Source organism: Lytechinus variegatus, chromosome 3 (assembly GCF_018143015.1).
Source record: "Lytechinus variegatus isolate NC3 chromosome 3, Lvar_3.0, whole genome shotgun sequence".
NCBI lineage: Eukaryota > Metazoa > Echinodermata > Echinoidea > Temnopleuroida > Toxopneustidae > Lytechinus > Lytechinus variegatus.
Window position 1 is genome coordinate 541,767 of NC_054742.1, and position 20,760 is coordinate 562,526.

Consider the following 20,760-nt stretch of genomic DNA (forward strand, 5'->3'; position numbering starts at 1 on the left):
GTAATTAGTTAACATAACACACTCGTCTGTCTAAAGGTTTTCTTTTTTTCTTTTTTTTTTGTTTAGGGAGGCTTTCAACTCTTGCCATTTCTGGGATAGCTGCAGCCTCAGTGATACTCTTATCGGTTCTTATCCTAGTCCTTGTATACAGGTAGGCGTAGTTTTTGTCTCACCTGCATAGCAGAGTGAGACTAAAGGCGCCGCTTTTTCGACGGCGGCGGCGGCGTCAACATCAAATCTTAACCTGAGGTTAAGTTTTTGAAATGACATCATAACTTAGAAAGTATATGGACCTAGTTCATGAAACTTAGCCATAAGGTTAATCAAGTGTTACTGAAAATCCTATTAGAGTTTCATGTCACATGACCAAGTTCACAGGTCATTTAGGATCAATGAACTTAGACCATGTTGAGGGAATCAACATCAAAATCTTAACCTGAGGTTAAGTTTTTGAAATGTCATCATAACTTTGAAAGTTTATTGGTCTAGTTCGTTAAACTTGGACATTAGAGTAATCAAGTATCACTGAACATCTTGTGCGCATTTCAGGTCACATGATCAAGATCAAAGGTCATGTAAGGTCAATGAACTTTGGCCATGTTGGGTTTTTGTTGAATAACCATCATATCTCTGTAAGTTTATTGGTCTAGTTCATAAAAAGTGGACATAAGAGTAACCATGTATCACTGAACATCTTGTGCGAGTTAGAGTAGTTTTCAAAGTCAGCACTGCTGCTATATTGAACCGCGTGTTGCAGGTGAGACGGCCAGAGGCATTCCACTTGTTTAAATGTTGTCATAACTTCGAAAGTATACATTAAGGTTATAGTGTATCACTGAAGATCACATGCTTAAGGTCAAAGGTCCGTTAGGGTCAACAAACTTTGGCCATGTAGGTTTTTTTTTGAGGAATTGTCATAACTTAAAAAGTTGATGGACCTAGTTCATGAAACTTGGACATAAGAGCAACCATGTATCTCTGAATATCATGTGCGAGTTTCAGGTCAGATGACCAAGGTTAAAGGTCACTTAGGGTCAACAAACTTTAGCCATGTTGGGGGTATTTTAGGAATTGTCATCATAACTTTGAAATTTTATGGATCTAGTTCTTGAACTTTGACATAAGAGCAATTAAGTATCACTGAACATCCTGTGCAAGTTTCAGGTCACATGATCAAGGTCAAAGGTCATTTAGGGTCAATGAACTTTGGCCGAATTGGGGGTATTCGTTGAACTACCATCATAACCTTAAAAGTGTATTGTTCTAGTTCATAAAAGGTGGAAATAAGAGTAACCAAGTATCAATGAACATCTTTTGCCAGTTATAGTAGTTTTCAAAGTCAGCACTGCTGCTATGTTGAATCGCGTGATGCAGGTGAGACGGCCAGAGGCATTCCACTTGTTACGTAATTGAAATAGTTACATGAATTACAAGAATGAAATAAACGACCATGACAAGCCTTTAATGTCAGTGAAACGAGCTGTCAGATTCAATTTTTCACAAATTTATTATATTGCAATAATTTTGAAAAGCAGAGAGGATAACATCATTTTCTGATCATTTTAAAGGAAAATGCGTCTAGATGCTGAACTTCTTCGTATGTCTTGGAAGCTGTCTTGGGATGAACTTGTATTTCCGGAAGAAACCAAGTCGGGACAGTCAAAGTTTTCTGGCTCTTTCGTAAGTATAAATAAGGGGAGCTCAACATTTCGAGGTTTCTTTGACCATTTGCAGGTTAGAATGAATGGAGAAAAAATACTCAATTGAATTAAACTGATTGAAAATGAACCTTTCTAAAAATGCTACTTTACACATAAACTTGCAACTACGAGCAAATAACACGTAAGAGATGATTTGCGAATAATAATTATAAACTTTAAGTCAATCCATCAAAAGGTTCCTTTGAATAATTAGAAAAAAAAATCAAGTAGGTATTACACTAAAATTTCACCGAAATCGAAAGTTGAGATGGACTTGGCCTTTAATTTAAGAAGATGATGGACAAAATTAAGATACACACTACGTGATGTCTGCAAAGTGAACTGACCTTAACAATCACATTAGCGACTCTTAAGATGAATATGAAAGATTCCCAGTATAAACCATATAAAAACATCTGTAGGCCTATACAATAAATAATATATCAGGTAAGAAAATAAGTACATGTATTCATAAAGTAACAAAAAATTACGTACATGATATGACATATTTTTTTATTTTATTGTCAGTCTCATTTGCTTTTCAGTTTCCCCGCCGATGTCATGCTTGACAAGAAACACAAGATAAATCTATATATCGTGCATTGGTTGACATTAATCTGATTAGTTAGTTCCCAGCTCCATGGTGCATTCAAGAAAATGAAAGAAAGCGAATGAACGAAAGGGGAGCGAAGTGGAAGAGAACCAAAACCCAGGGGAGAGAGAAGAAAGAGGGTAAATTGGAATTTTCTTCAGATGATTCAAAAAGGAGTGTTTTATACATCTCTCCACTGAATGATGCTATCATAAGTCTATACAGACCAAGATAAAATCAGTGGAGTAGAATCCTATATATTTGCAAGTCACGCCAAGGTGAGACTTTGCATGCACAACGGTTGAAATAATTAGAGTTGTTAGTTTGTTAATACTAAAACACATCTCGATTTGATCAATGTAAAATGAAAGTTGTCAGATTGTAACATGCTTAAGGTCTATGTCAAAAAAATCTTACACATTATCTTCATTCAAACTTCCTCTTCATTCGAGATATCACACTCGATAAATTCTAAATGAAATAATTTGAAATGAGTCGATCTGTTTTATTGATGTATATGAACAAAGATTTCGAGAAATTCCAAAGTTGTTTCGTGCATGAAACGAGTAAGAATAGACTTTCTAGATTGGAATAAAGATTAAAGGGAACTTCTTTATCATTCTATACCGGTAGAGGACATGCACTTATTATTACGACCGAATTTTCCAAGAATCAGTCTGGGAAAATAGTCATAATTGCAGTCTTCTTTTTTCATCTTTGCACTTTTTATTCGTTTCAAAATCAATCAAAATATACAAAACATGTATTGCATTTTAATTTACCACACCATCGACAAACTGTGTGTTTCATAAAAATATCGTAGATAAATTGTTGCTTATATACTTAAAAAAAAAAGACTTGTACCCGGCGACCCTGCTGACAAGAGGATCAGTTGACCGAAGTGAAAAAAGTCCATTAATACCATGCAATATGCAATATATATATATATATATATATATATATATATATATATATATATATATATATATATATCGATTTTCATAATTTTTTAGGGGTTATCAGAGATATTTCCATTTTCAAACATTATATCAGGGCAATTAGGTAATTTAAAGTGAAGGCCCTTTCAGACGGTGACTGCAATAGAAGACCGGATATTAAGTCGCCGTCTCAAGGTAGAAATTTCCTCCAACATCCATCAGATGAGATGAACCTCTTTGAACATTTTACAGTTATATTTTTGTTTCATTATTATGACAGGTAACCTCCATTGGACATGGAACATCACATCAGAGACAGATGTTCGCAACTGTAGCCAACTTTAAGGTATGTTTAATGTATTTGGCAATTGAGGAAAATCATGCCGGAAATTTGAGGACGGTATGAGACAAATTAAAACCAAATCGAATGGGCCCCAACCTACACAACACTTGCAATCTGCAACATGTATACACTTCATATCAGTGAAATATTCCTGGGATTCATATTATCCGTCCTTTTGTCAGAGGCTATTTCCAGAATGTTATGAAAATCAAACAGAATGCGTCAGCCTTTTCGGTCTCGGATTCTGTGTGTGGAAAGCGGACAATCGAATGGAATATTGTTTTCCAAGCTCAGTCTGTCTCCGCCGACGTATTGCAAAGAAATAGGATTTGTATATCTCTCTTTTAAGTAAAATGTTGAAATACTGATAAAATAAACTTTTCGGGATTTGTACACAATGAAGTGTCTTTGACGTTTGATTATTTTCATTCAATCATGATAAAGCAATAGTTAGGTAGCGTGTATTGGCTGTTTTTTTTTTCTTAATTCGAATAGGGTCGACTGGTGATGATCAGGAGGATTGAGAAAACAAACTAGATTTAACTCGGGATGTACTAAAAGAACTTAATTATGTAAGTATTCTATCATTTAATACTAAATCCTGCTTTAACAATAGGCGATATTTATTTAAATTCATTTGTAATCACAATGATACTTATGTAAAGTGCATTGGAAAGCAAAGAGGACGTTAAATTCAAATAAAATGGACCTGTGCTTGTTTGGTTATTATTTATTTAGAGCTGAACATATCTCTTTTTAAAATCTGAATACACTGCTCTCTTGACTTTCGTCGTGTTTGTCTTTTTTCATAACTACCAATTTGTGACACGAAATATAACACAGAACCAACCAGTGGTAAACTGTTAAAATAAAATTTCATATTTATTTAAAAAAAGACGCAATATCAAGAAAGTCTTGAATATTCTCTTTACGAAATACCCATTACCATTAGTCGAATCGAAGAGTAATTTCCGTCCCATGATTTATGTAATGGAAACAACAATAAAATTTCATTTACTTAGGCTCGGAGTATCAAGGACAAACCTCATGTTTTATATAGGTTAGTTTGTAATTCCTAATCTTACGAATCGATGGATGGTAGGCCTAAATTGCGACGCGTGTTTGGCTGAACTCAATTACATCACATTTCTCACGTGTTGCTGCAGTTGTTCATTTATGTAAGAAGTATTAAAATGAATATCAAGTACATGTATGTGGCACGTGTACAGTCGATAGTCAAATCTCCTCAAATTTGTAAGGAGTAAATATTGATGCGCGATATGCATGCACAATGCATTGACCACAATCTGAATACTTTCTTCTAAACCTGTCACATCGCTGTTCTCTTCACCATGAGGGAGGGATCATTATGCAATGCAAACATGTCAGCGAATCTTGATTTTAAAACGTAAGGAAGCTATGTTGTAATGACGGAACAAGTAGATTTTTCTATATGCTAAAACCCGGTGTAGAGCTCTGAATTTCGCTGAGATGTTTTGCGCCATAACAATAAATTTTTCCTATCATTGTATGTTTGTACACCACAGATGCGTCAAGTGGAGCACAATAACCTCGTTCGTTTTGTGGGCGCATGCGTTGATGCCCCAAACATTTCAATAATTTCAGAGTACTGCCCCAAAGGAAGTCTTCAGGTATGATATGTATCAATCTGTAATACCTGATTTAGCTTACCACATTTTTCTTTAAAAAAAAATATATACACACACACACACACACACCCTCACACACATAAATATACATGTATATATCCATATCAGGGTGACCAGATTTCACAAAATGAAATACGGGACAATCGACAAAAAAGAACAAAGAGGGCTACACAGTGTTAGACTTGTAAAAAAATATTAAGAATTAGAAAGGAGGGTGAAGGAAAGAGTGAAGGAGAGAAGGAAAAGAAGAAAAAGATGAATTGAGAAGAAAAACTGAAAGGGCCAATGAAGGAAAACGATAAAAAAGGAACAAAAGAACGTTCGAATGAAAGAAGGATGAAAGAAAGCATAAAAGAGAAAAAAAGTTTTCCGTCATTCTTTAAATTGAATATAACAAAAAAATAATAAAGGAAGGGAAGATGAATAAATGTGTGAAAGAAAAAATAAAGGAGGAGAAAAGAAAGAAGGAATGAAGGAAAGAAAAATGTTTCCTTCATTCTTTGAAAGAAAGAAACACACAAAGAAAGAAGAAAAACAGGAAGGGGGAAGAAGGGAAGGGAGGTAAAGAAACAATAAGGAAAAAGAATTAGAAGGAAAAATAAAATAATGAAAGAAAGAAAAGAGGAAAGAGAAACTTATTCGATCCACATTCATTTGTTTAATAGGCCTACTGATTTACGAATAAGGAATGTAATTAAACGTGTAAATCTTTCTTTACATATTTTTGCTTTTCAACTAATAATCGTTTTGTTGTTGTAGGCTCTGAACTATTTCGTTCGTTTCAATTTCTTTTCAGGACATCGTGGAAAATGAGGCTTTACAACTCGACAATATGTTTAAGAATTCTCTCATTACTGATGTTATGCGTGTAAGTACGATTGTTTAGTTTGTTCCTAACATAAAGAAACGTAAAAAAAAAACAATCATGTCCATACCGTTTTCGGCCACCTGCTTGTCTCTAGCTTTCTTTATGATGACGGCGACGATGATGGTGAGGATAATGATTATTTTTAAAGTAAAGAAATTTATAACACGGCATTCATGAAGATGATATTAATCTGCACCGGTATACACTCTAAAAACACTGAGTAAAATTTTACCCCATATTAGGTAAAAAAAGTAACTTATACATGTTTGCTGCTGGGTAATTTTTTTAGCCCATACTGGGCCAAATGCAGGTTTTAAGGGTAATTTTCAATGCAACATTGCGTAAAACTTACAAAATATTTGGTATCTTTTTATCAAACCGACAAGCAAGTATACCCATTTTACCCAATAATGGGTAAACTTTTTTTTAAAAGTGTAAATACACAGGATTGTAGCTCATTAACGAAGCTAGGGGAAAATATACATCTGTGGCTCATGAAAAAAAATTGTCGATATTAGCTTTACTGCATGGAATTACAATGTCAATCTTGATCATTCTAGGGACTGCACTACCTACACAACAGTGTTATCGTTCTTCATGGTAGACTATCATCATCAAACTGCGTGGTCGACAGCCGGTTCGTTCTCAAGCTCACTGACTACGGACTCGCCACATTTAGAGACATCGATAACAGCGAAGATCATTCGGCAAAGAACCCACAGAGTAGGGCTTTCCATTTTTTTTAGAATACGAGAGATTGGACAGATTTGCCTGGTGCCATCAGTTTGTAAACGATTTTGGTAGAGAATTAAATAGGGAAAGCACCAAAGCTCAATAGAATAGCATAAATCACGAGTCAGTCACTGTTCCATACCCAGAATGCATCAATGCAGTCATTATAGGAATAGAAATCAGTACACAGTTGTGGGTATGTTTCCTTACAACATTCATAGCCCATATAATGTTCCCAAGGTACTTTCCTGACAAAACATTCATATTTTCGATTAAATAATATACAATTGTAATTTAATCCAAACTTCCCAATGTTTTTTGTTAAGTATGTTCATCGAGATTTTGAGCACAGGAGTCTTTTTCAGAATTTCCATGGTATATTATGATCGACGTCTTTCCCTAGTTAGATATTCCGTCATCCGTATATTACCATTGTATTGTTCAGTGATTCAAACTTCTCGATACACAGTGCGTATCAAAAAACCCCAAAAAGTTTACACCTTGAAAAAGCTCTGGAAGTTACAAAAAATATACAACATGTGGGTCAGTTTTTCAAGTATATTCTTTGGTTTGGGTCTCATCTATCCAATGAAAGTAATTTTTTTTGACAGAATGTTACACTTGAATGCATGGGTACTGTCCATTTTTGTGAATCTCGCAGAAATCTGTTTGCGCAGAAATGTTCGTTTTGACGCAGTGTAAAGGGTAAATCAAACTTACCCTACGAAACATTTCTCATACATTTCCCTTGCACTTTAAGTCAATTGAAAAAAACGGATACATTCAAGCATTTTGTGACAATTTTGCCACCCGAATTAAATTTAACTCTTAGTAAGCACATCTTTTACCCATTTTGAACTAGACCAATACACTTACAGAGATGTGATGGCAATTCAACAAACACCTCCAAAATAGCCAAAGTTCATTGTCCTTACATGACCTTTGACCTTGATCATGTGACCTGAAACTCGCACAGGATGTTCAGTGATACTTGATTACTCTTATTTCCAAGTTTCATGAAACAGATCCATAAACACACAAAGTTATGATGGTAATTCAACCGATACCCCATTATGGCCAAAGTTCATTGACCTTTGTCCTTGGTCATTTGAGCTGAAATGCGCACAGGATGGTCAGTGATATTTGATTACTCTTGTGTCCAAGTTTAATGAACTAGACCAATATACTTTCAAACTTATGATGGTAATTCAACAAATACCCCCAATTTGGCCAAAGTTCATTGACCCTAAATAACCTTTGACCTTAATCATGATACTTGAAACTTGCACAGGATATTCAGTGATACTTGATCAACCTTATGTTTAAGTTTCATGATCTAGGTTCAAATATTTTCTAAGTTATGATGACATTTTAAAAACTTAATCTTAGGTTAAGATTTTGATGTTGATTCCCCCAACAAGGTCTAATTTCATTGACCCTAAATGACCTTTGACCTTGGTCATGTGACATGAAACTCAGGCAGGATATTAAGTAATACTTAATTAATCTTATGGCCAACTTTCATGAACTAGGTCTATATATTTTCTAAGTTATGCTGTCATTTCAAAATCTTAACATTCGGTTAAGATTTGGTGTTGACGCCACCGGAAACGCGGCGCATATATATGGCCTCACTCTGCTATGCTGGTGAGACAAAAATACGGGCAATTCATATCTTTATTGCCCCATGTTCCCTCCATTTGTTGCTGATGAAACATGGCACAGAGCCTTAATATTTCTTGATTTCTGGTTCACAGAAATGCTATGGAAATCTCCCGAAATACTGAGATCACCCGATCAACAGCCAACTCAGAAGGGCGACATCTATAGTGTCGGTATTATCATGCAAGAAATCGTCTCAAGAGCGCGCCCATTCGAGGAAGAAAGAAACACAATGGAAATAGATGGTAATGAAAATACTCATAATCACATAGAAATTTATTACCCTTGACTCAACATGCTCAAGTTAGTAACCCAGCTCTGTTTCCTGGTCCTATCTTCCCATCACTATGCCAGTGGGATAGTGTTTTTTAGGGACTATACTGACTATAACGCATCATGTTGGCTATTCAAATGCACTGCTGATGCTGAAATTGGACATGAAGGAAACAAAAAAGAAGGGTGTGAAAGCAATACAAAAATACAGATCTAGTAGTGTTTTAACTGAAATCAATGATTTATTTTCTTTATTTTCATCTTAACCGCTCGTTATAATAGAAGTACAATTTATTAGTATTATTCTATGTTTACAATTGTTATGCTTTAATTGAGATGATCGAGAATGTTTGGAAATCATTATTTTACGTGATTTTATATTTTTATAGAAATCATTAAGAAGCTGAAAGAGACGAATGTGCCCCCTTTCCGTCCTAAGATTGACCCTCAAATGTGTACTGATGAAATTCGGTCTATCATACAAGCATGTTGGCAGGAAATACCAGAGAATAGACCAGCAACTACGGATTTACTGTCAAGCATGAAGAAAATCAACAAGTAAACTTATACTCTCAAGCCAGGCTGACACTTGCACGACTTTTGGCCACGATTTTGTCGTGGCAAGTCGTGCCATTTTGGGGCACGAACTGGGAGGCTCCCGCACTGTTTACGACTTGTTCACGCATAGTTTACGACAAGTTCACGACGAGTTCACGAATACGTGCCCGTCAGTGTCCACATTGACACGAATTGGCACGACGAGTTCACGCATAGTTTGCGCATAGTTTACGCACTTCCCGCATTGACACGACGAGTTTGCGCAATTCGGACGGTGTCGTGCTGAACTATTCGTGAACACGACTTGAGCTGTTCGTAAACTATTCGTGACAGTTGTGGCATGGCGCGCACTGCCACGCACTAGCATGCATCCTCCCGCATCGTCCCGACGAATTCACGACGAGTTGACGAACAGTTTGCGCATAATTCACGACCCGGTCGCTAAATTTTGTCGTGACCAAAATTTTGAACATTTCAAAATTCTCGTCCCGATATGGCACGCAGTCACGACGTGTCACGACATGTTTACGCACACTTCACGCCAGTTCACGACTAGTTTGCGCACTAGCACGACTTGAGTCGTGCCAATGCGTGACACAAAATCGTGCAAGTGTCCGGCATAGTTACACTCAAACGCATTTCGATTATGATGCCAGCCTGACACTTGCACGATTTTGTGTCACGCATTGGCACGACTCAAATCGTGCCAGTGCGCAAACTAGTCGTGAACTGGCGTGAAGTGTGCGTAAACACGTCGTGACATGTCGTGACTGCGTGCCATGTTGGGACGAGAATTTTGAAATGTTCAAAATTTTGGTCACGACAAAATTTAGCGACCGGGTCGTGAACTATGCGCAAACTGTTCGTGAACTCGTCGTGAACTCGTCGGGACGACGCGGGAGGAAGCGTGCCAATGCGTGGCAGTGCGCGCCATGCCACGACTGTCACGAATGGTTCACGAACAGCTCACGTTGTGTTCACGAATAGTTCAGCACGACACCGTCCGAATTGCGCAAACTCGTCGTGCCAATGCGAGAAGTGCGTAAACTATGCGCAAACTATGCGTGAACTCGTCGTGCCAGTTCGTGTCAATGTGGACACTGACGGGCACGCATTCGTAAACTCGTCGTGAACTTGTCGTGAACTATGCGTGAACAAGTCGTAAAACAGTGCGGGAGCCTCCCAGTTCGTGCCCTAAAATGGCACGACTTGCCACGACAAAATCGTGGCCAAAAGTCGTGCAAGTGTCAGCCTGGCTTCAGTCGATCGGATGCGCGCATTTAGCTTATTTTTCTGTTTGATTTTTTTTAATGATTAGATGTGATTAAACCATAGAGATATATACTTAATAACGCCTAATTACATGTAGTATACATCTCTATGGATTAAACACATATATTTCTGCAACTGCTCATTGTGCTAATAATACTATTTTTGTTAGGTTATGTGTGTGCAAAGCGAAAATAATGCGTAGGACATGTAGGATACACTATGCAGTCGTGAGGAGGTGCTTCCAAACTTCGCTGGGATATACATGCCGCATAATTATAATTCAGTCGTCGTCTATAATTTGCATAACAATGTATTTCGAATTGCTGTATTTCAAAGTAGATTGAGAAAGGTAGCCCCCAAGAGACAAAAAAAAATGTATACAAAAAAGGGTAAATAATGTCTAACAAAAATGAAGAAAAGTAAAATAGTAATAATTATTCTTATAAACGCGCACACTAATACACTAAGCTACAATCAAGACAATCAAGACCATGAATTAGTCTTCTAATAAACTTCTAAAGAGGAAGCATGAGTGAACCATAATAGCTCTATGAGTGAACGTATATCCGCTATCATACACTATTCATGCTATTAATCTCAAAATAATTTTGTCAGGCATCTTGCTGGTGGAAACATCCTTGACAACTTGTTGAGTCGCATGGAACAGTATGCCACTAACCTCGAATCATTGGTGGAAGAAAGAACAGCCGCGTTCTTAGAGGAAAAGAAGAGATCAGAGACCCTCCTCTATGAAGTCCTACCAAGGTATAGATACTGGAATATGTAGGTCTATGCTAAAACAAAGCTAGAGAGACAGAGTGGGGGAGGGGGGGGGGTAATAAAGAAGCAGAATGAGGGTGGGTACGGACAATTTTAATGAATTCTTCGCAGTAGTTTAGAACTCATCATTGACCAATTTCAAAACCATAAACGTAGAATTTTATGGATTATGTCGAGTTCTGTTCCCCGTCCGCAATTTTGATAGATGATAAAAGAAGCATAAACATGAGAAATGAATGTTCGACGAAAATCCATCAAAAGAGTTGTACATTTTTATTCATTTATTTTTTAAATACAAATTTCACTTTAATTGTAAGCAGCTCCCTTACCGATATTGTCTATCATAAAAAACAAATTGATGGTTTGCGATGATTCAAATTATTTATTTCATAGAACTTACATTCAATGCACAAATAAACCGCTTTCAATTTCCCGAGAAAATGGTCTATTTTGAAATGAAATACATGGCGTTGTTATGATGGAGCAGCTACACGCAATCATGTCATGTCACAAAATTACAAGGCTGAATACAACTCTGTAATTCTTTGTTTGATTTTGCCAATATATACTTAATGGATATGTTTCTCTGATTCTCTGATTTCATTCAATCGATCATGGCTTGCTCTTATTAAAAATAATTCAGTGAAAAAAAACTCAAGAGAAAATCTTATAACCAGTTGGATTTGAACATGTCATCTATCTGACGACAGCGTTGTACAATCCCGAGAAACAACTATCTCAACTTCCTTGATTTATTCTGAATTTGAATAGTCGCCATTCAAAACAGACTGGCTTGATGGAGATGTTGGAATAATAGAAAAAAAAATGATGTATAGCTCATCAGATCAGATCCAGGCCTGTAACCAGGGTTTTCAATTAGGAGATTCAATTCCCCATCTCTCTTTTCTTCTCCTTTTCATCCCCTAGAATCCTTTGACTTCAACTTAACCTATGATTGAACTACACTGAATGTAAAAAATGACAATTCAAATCATTGGAACAACAACAACAAAAAGAAATAATGTATGTAGGTTTCAAAGTGAAGTTCCGGGATTTACTTTTCGTCCTTTATCAGATCTGTAGCCGAGCAACTCAAACAAGGGTCATCAGTGAATCCAGAGTCTTATGAAAGTGTGACAATCTACTTCAGTGATATCGTAGGGTTCACATCTATCTCAGCTGATAGCACACCACTACAGGTAAACAATGTAGATGATGAACACTGTCAATTCATTGAATAATGAAACAGCTTGCGAAGACAAGCTCATACCGCTTTATCTTGTTAGAAACGCGATGGATTAGAGCGCCCTCAGTTCATCACTGAACATGCTGAAGGCTCTTTTTAATTTTAATATGAAATTCGTGACGTGAAGAATAAATGTTAGATTGGTTTTGTTATTAATAGACATAGCTTAATATTGAGTATGTAGAGTATTATGAGTTATTGAAATCCATCCCCATTTTTGTGAGAATGAAATTTAAAAAAATAATGAATAAACAGGAAAATGAGATTCGATTCTAATTAGGTACATGTAATTGATTGATAATATTGGCTCTTCATTATTACCTCTTAATAGAACTCCTTATTTTGCTTTAACAGTAAATCCTAAATTGTAAACATTGTATATGTATGCAATTTCTGATGCATTCTTTTTATTTGGGGCCATCTCAAATTTTGCGGAAATAACTGCCAGTGTTTCAATTACTAATAAAAAGCATAGTAATCAATCTGTAAAGCTTATTTCCGGTGTACGTGTGTATTTTACCTTCAATTAGTCAAGAATAAACCCTTGAAACAAGAAAGTAAGATTGTCTGGAAAAAAAATCTTCATGGCGTTAGTGATTACAACATTTAACTGTTCGAAACGTGTTCTTATACACTCATTCCATTTCAAACTACCATTGATCTGTTTCTTGGATTTTTCTGTTTTATGCGATTCGCCTGGATTTAAGCGTCCCTCTCTTCTTCTTCAATTTTCATTCAGAAGATTCCTAATATAACGATGTAAAACACTCCGTTCCTCGGGTAGGACGTTAAATAGAGACCCCGAGTAGAGGAGAGTCACCACCTTTGCACATTAAAAACCCAGTGTGTTCTTAATATGCAAAGATGGGTTCAACCAACTACACTATTCGTATAGGGAACATCGATGTAGTGGTCAACCTGCATCACACCAATCAGTTATATCGGGAGGAGAGACCTGTGTGTCATAGTGATTTAATTCAGTTATTTTTTCGCCTCATATAGGCACAGTTGATGCCAAAAAAAATAATAATAATAATAATAAACAATAATAATAATAATGATAATTATAATGTTAATAATAATAATACTTGTGATAATTATAACAACAATAATAATAATGATAATGGTTATGATAACAACAATGAAAATAATAAATGCGTTCATTTCTCGTTCTACAGGTCGTCACTTTGCTCAATGACCTCTACACATGTTTTGATAGTATCATTGGAAATTTCGACGTTTATAAGGTAGAAAACATGATATAATTAACATTTTTGGCGCTTTTGCCCTTTAATTCGTTGTTCTACACATACACACGTTCGTATAACATGCTTATATGATTTAACTAATGTATATGATTAAAATATTTCCATTCAACTGATGCAAGTAAAAAGAGTAATTTAAATCAAATTCCTTGCTCAAAGGTAATCTCTGGATCAAACCCGGGTAAAATAAAAAAGGGCCAAGGGATTTCAATATTAGATGGAAAATGGCGAATATGATTGTGTTCCTCTTCCTCTACCATCTCTGCTTTCATCTCCTTTAATACAAGCAAGCTATTCATCAATAGTGGTATCCAGTTGGGCAGTGAGCCAACCATTTTGAGCGAGCACTATGAGCGAGCCAAAATATGGCACTAGTGCCCCATGCCCCCTATCTAGTATAAACCAGTAATGGCAGAAAATTCTGATCAAAATAAGAGATCCATTCGTTTTATCAGGACGTTTTAGCACCACTGTTACTTCTAACACTTGCATTGCTCTTCACAATAAGGAGAAATAATTTTGTTTTAGGTTAGTAGAAGCTTAATCGTTGTTTTAATGGAGCAATAAAATTTAGCAAGGAGCATTTTCTTGTACATAAGCCTTTATTTCTATATGAGGAAATAAATGTGATCATAATCCCTTATACTGCTGACATCGGTCAGATTTGGAATCGGTTTCGTATGTTACTGCAACATTAGTCGAAGCAAACACTATAAATCCAACGATGGTTACTTTTCTAGGTTGAGACAATCGGTGATGCGTACATGGTGGTGTCTGGTCTACCTATCAGGAATGGGATTCAACACGTCAAGGAGATTGCTTCTATGGCACTGTCTCTAGTCAGGGAAGCATATAAATTCAGAATCAGACATAAGCCGGAAGAGAAACTCCTTCTCAGGGTCGGAGTTCACTCAGGTAAACTGTCCGGGTCAAATACCAGCAATTCTTTCCACAAAGGCTTGTGTGTTGATTATTTAATACATGTGAAAAGGACAAAAAGGACATTTTGGCACAATCCAAACAAAAATTATTTGCCAGATAGTAGTACACTAGACTTCAAACCATTAGATAAAGATAAAAAAGGGGAAGGTTATCATATTTTGTTCTCACTATGATCAAAGAAACAGACCCTGGGAAAACCTGTTTAGTTTTATCGTGGACTTAAGTCCATGGTTTTGTACATGCAGTGGTTGGGACCTTGAAGTTCTCATAAAATCCAAGTAGGACGAAATGCTGCCCTCTTGTGGTATAATGTGTGTGTGATTGCGTTTGGGGTTTTTACTTACTTTTTTTTTGTTCTAAACCATTAAATTCATTTCACTGTGTTTATACGAAAACTGGTGTTTGCATAATCCGTATGATTTAATATTCCCACCAACAAGAATACATAGTCAGGTTTAGGGGACACCAGGCTGAATCGTTGCATTGCTTACATTGTATATTCCCTTGTATTGATTTGTATGGATATTATTTCATAATTGTGTAATATGTTGAGTCGAAATGAAGTAAAGGAAACTTGAAACTTAAACCTGAACAGGCTGGTATATATATGACTAAGTCTAACATGTCTCAAACATATTTCACCCTTCAAGGAAGTCATGCAGTATTGAAATATCAGTACGTTGAGTACTGTATGTCTGTCACACAATATTATCTGCTCTGGCTAGATAGATCTAGATCGGACGCTCACAAAAGCAAATGGCTTAAATGAAAATGAAAAAATAGAGATAAGGATACATAAAATGGAAGAGGGGAAATTAACGTAAAATCGATACTTAAAACCATTATTGTTATCAAAAAAATATATTAGCCTCGTTAATTCATCACCAAATGTACTTATCACCAAGTAGATTGCCCATTCCTTTAGTACATTACATCACCGATGTCTGGAACGATAGGAAAAGGCTTCTTATAAAAAGTAAGATACAATTACTATTAAGCACTATTTGCCCTCCAAAATGACTTATTGTTTCCATATCTACTACTTCTACTATATGGGTAATCATTTGCGGGGATTTCTTGATACTTTTTCGAGGGTGGGGATGAGATAAGACGACTCTCTCCGATTATGCATGTTGTACACAATTCTGAATTCGGAGGGGGGAGGGAGAAGTCGACCCCCGCCCCCGGGATCGCCACTAATGCTAATACCGCTATAATATACTATTGTACTGCTGCTGCTGCTGCTGCTACTACTATACTCCTACTACTACTACTACTACTACTACTACTACTACTACTACTACTACTACTACTACTACTTCTACTACTACTACTACTACTACTACTACTACTACTACTACTACTACTACTACTACTACTACTACTACTACTACTACTGCTGCTGCTGCTGCTGCTGCTTCTACTACTACCACTACTACCACTACTACACTACGGCTACTTCTACGACTCTTACTACTACATGTATATACTACTACTAAGTAGTAGTTGAAGAAGTAGTAACTACTTAATTCTTCTTCTTCTTCTTCTTCAACTTCTTCTATTTCTTCTTCTTCTATTACTCCTACTGCTGCTGCTACTATAGTACTACTAGCATGACTAGTACTCCTCCTCCTCCTACTACTACAAAACCACGTGTTTACCATGATAATATTACGAAATATGATCATTCAAGGTTAAAGGGATGATCCAGGTTGGAGATACTTATATCTCAATAGATAAAGTAAACTTCACAGAGCAAAATGCTGAAAATTTGATCAAAATCGGATAACAAAGTGATTGAATTTTCAAGTTTTGCATCATTCCGTTGAAACAGTTCTAGGCATGTCTTCATGAATATTCATTAGGTGGGCTGATGATGTCATATCCCCACTTGTTCTTTGTATTTTACTATATGAAATTAGGTTTATTCAAAATTTTCTACTAAGAACTAAAGCAGTTGGACTGACAAAAAATAATGATCAAGTTACTTAGTTACTTATTGCCGCAACTTATTTCATCATAATGGAGACAGATCATTTACACATGTATGGAAAAATGAATCAAATGTGATTTCATGTGATAACATATAAGAAAAAAAGGAAAGTGGGTGATATGGCATCATCATATTCATGATGACGCGCATAAAACTGTTTTCACAAGATATTGATAAAGTTTAAAATTCAATAACTTCGTTATTTGTTGTCCGTTTTTGATGAAATTTTCAGCATTTTACTCAGTGAATCTTACTCTATTTATTTAGATATATATTAGTATTTTCAGCCGGGAGTATCCCTTTAATCAATGTGTATTTTTAAATTAAACCCCAACAATGTGCAGGTGCTTGCGTAGCAGGTGTGGTAGGTCTACGTATGCCTAGGTATTGTCTTTTTGGAGATACGGTGAATACAGCCTCACGTATGGAGTCTACAGGCCAAGGTAAACCCGTTGTGTCTCCTATGATTAAAGTTTGATTTTTAGAGTCATGATATAACGTTATATCACATTCAACACACAAAAAAGACCCAGACTAACCAAATTAATGCATTATTTCGAATGGTATATAGAGTCAGTGGGACGGAACAAGTTTTTGCGTGGTTGCAAATAACGCTGACTGATCATAACTGATAGGCGATTCATGTTGCCTGGAGTATTTTGAACGCAATATTTATTTAAATTGAAGTCAAATGATTGAATAATAACAATAAGAATGACGTTGAGCATGTGCCATTGTCATAGGCCCCTGACTACACTATGGAAGTCTGGGGTTCGGCACGGCCCTTGAGCTAGGCAACAACAATGCTCATATTGTCTTCCATCAAAGAGATGTAAAAAAAAATACTGTAACCAGCCACATCCAAAGCAACAATAAGTCGCCTAATATGACTTTTGAGATTTTTCTGAGTTAAAAATAAACGAAACGCATTCTAAGCAATTAAGTGATGCATAACCTGTCAAAATTTATTAAAAACAAATTCAGTGAGATCTTTAAAAAAAATAAGGAGAAAATAACGTCTGAAGTTCAAGGTTCACATAAGCATGAGATGTGCATACTGTGCAATCTCGGTGAAACCTCCAAGCAGTCTGAACAAAATGTGTCAAAAGAACTATTGTATCCTATTTTTATTCAAATTTACAATTTGAATATTTAACAGATTTATATTCACTTCATTTGAAATTTCAACAGTATTAAAGAAAATAGTTACTCTCTCAGTTAGACTATTAATTTAATTTTGCTTTTTGAAGACTGAATCACTATTTTGGCTATTAGAGGTACTGATACTGAAAATGACAAAACAATATAATCCAAATAAAGAATTATAATAAGCGAGAGAGATATTCAATTCAGCATCAATGAACCGGGATGAGCACGAGGGGGGGGGGGGGCGACAGTCGCCAAATGTCTTCAGTATCATATTTCCTCGATACTATCGTAGAACATGGGTTTATTCCTTTCAAATGCAAGATGAAAAGCGTTAGATGTCGTTTTGTTATATATCATTATGGTAACTACTATTTACTCTTTCTGTTTCATAGCAATGAAAGTTCACATTAGTGAGTCGACAAAGACTTTGCTTGATACATTCAAGAACTTTGAGACAGAACCCCGTGGTGAGGTAGTCCTGAAGGTAATGGTTGTTTGTGTGTCTCTCATCTTACCAATGTTTTGCTTTGCCAAGTATTATTGAAGATTTTGGCAATGTTTCAAGGAACAAAATAATATCTTTATTCAAACAGTATCAGATGCAGGAATTCGAGGGAAATGATTTCTTTTTTAAGTAACGCTTGTTCTGTTTAGCTCCGGATGGCCTATGGTCGTAATTGGATCACAGACAGCTTGAAAGCTTTAAAGATCCTTGCGCCCTGTTTACAATAAAAACACAATTAACTTACTTTATGCTCCTTAAGTTATTGAAAGGGAACATATTCACTTTTATATGTATTTCTTTCCTCATTCTGTAAGCTTTGTACATATACTAGAGCTATAATGAATTTAATTTGTCATTGAAATTAATTGCGAATTTAAGAGGGCACTATAAGTCTTTCACAAAATCCGGAAATACAAAGTTCTGGCAGCAAAGTGTCTGTCACCATCTGAACAGTTAGGAACGATTATTATTCGCAGACTTAACAAGAAAATATGAATAATGATGTTCCCCTTTCTCTTTGCAGGGTAAAGGCTCTCAACGAACATATTGGTTGACTGCCCAAGCATCTACAAGCTTTACAACCCACTCCGTTCCTGATATTGAAGTCTAAGAAGAAGTAAGGGCGGATCTAGGATACCAATGGGGGTGGGGCGGTGGGGGGGGGGGTCTGACAAGCAAAACAAAATGCTTCTGTTTCCCATTAGATCTGCACATTCTAAGCAGTTATGATTAAAAAAGGGATAATTTGTAATTGATTGTCATATAATGATTAATCATTCAAACAGCGAGCATTTAATAATTCATGGCAGGGGTATCATTATTGTTTATTCCCTCTTTCTCCAAATCAGTCTTGATCATGGATTATTATTATTTAATTCTCGATCGATGTTCTTCATGCAGTTGATGTCCGAGTGTGTTTACGTGTATTCGTTACATGTAATTATGCAGGTAAGGAAATTGCATTCAAGTAAAAAATAACTTCCTTAACTTCATCCGCCTTCTGAGTGTATATGGGTCAAAGGCATTACAACCAGAATAGGCATGTCTTTCAATCTGTATTTGACGATACAGCTTTTAACGCAAAGTCTTATTTAAATACATTTTACATAATTTGCTACGAATGTGTTTTTTTTCATAAAAACTATCTCAGAAATTAGATCTATACGTATTCCACACAATCGAAGTAATATTCCGATACTATCACTGGATGTACAAGTGTCTTTATTTGAATGGGTATTCATCTCTATTGACACATGCAAAAGATCTGTTCTTTATTGACCTTCATGACGATTACTGCTCGTTTTGAAGCTTTTCGATTAATCAGACTTTTGAATCCTGATCTTTTCGTGATGGTATTATCATAACAAGCATGGTATCATTTAAAGAGAATTGAATGATCTTTTGAGATCTTTTGAATGTTATTAGATATGCAATGTGTAAAATTGGTAGTTGGGAGCAATTAATGGCCAAACGCAGATTTCCAAACATTTTTTGAGGGGTTTTAGTAAAATATCAGTTTCATCAAAAACGTTACTTTCTCTAGGTAAATGTGGGGGCCAGTCCCATTTTTTTTCTTCTTGTGTTCTTTTTCTTTTTGCCTTAATACATCAGCACTCCGATATGTCCGATGTATGAAAAGACGTGTCAGATGTTTTATCCGACAAAGTCTATTTTATCCGATCGTTCCTACCGTCCTTATAAGCCAATAAAATATAAGGAAAGTTGTCGACAAAATGCTGATCAAACGCTCAATCGGAGACTATACAATAAGGTTCAAAACCTCTCAAAATATCCGCTAAATTAATGACATGACTTTGATGTAAAGTGTATCGAATGATATTTACTATTATTAACCGTATCAGACATCTGAGCAGGGCAAATTTATTACATTATTGCTTGCTTAAGACTAAATTGATATCACCCTCGTCTGCGACTTGGGCGATATAAATCTAGTTTGATCGATATATGTCGTATCGCCCCGAGACCAGTCAATATTGCTTAATTATTATTTTTAAATATGTAAATAAGTGGGCGAATTCAAATTCATTTATTTCACATCTCTTAAAAACAAGGTAAAATACATAGTATATACATTTGAAGCAGGTACATGTGAATTAAACTAGAGACTATGATTACAGTGTTATAGATGTAACAAATTCAATTTGTGGTGAATAGTACTTGCGTGCACGAATAATATCCATGTGAAAAGTAGGTTTCTTTGAATCATAGTGCGTCGTAGTATTGTAAATAATGATTTCCGTGAAATGTGAAT

At 35.9% G+C, this 20,760-nt stretch overlaps 1 pseudogene; it reads left to right on the forward strand.

Annotated features, from left to right (window-relative positions):
* LOC121409911 overlaps positions 1–20,398 on the forward strand; it is a 34,232-nt pseudogene extending 13,834 nt beyond the window's left edge.
* The last annotated feature ends 362 nt before the right edge of the window (positions 20,399–20,760 follow it).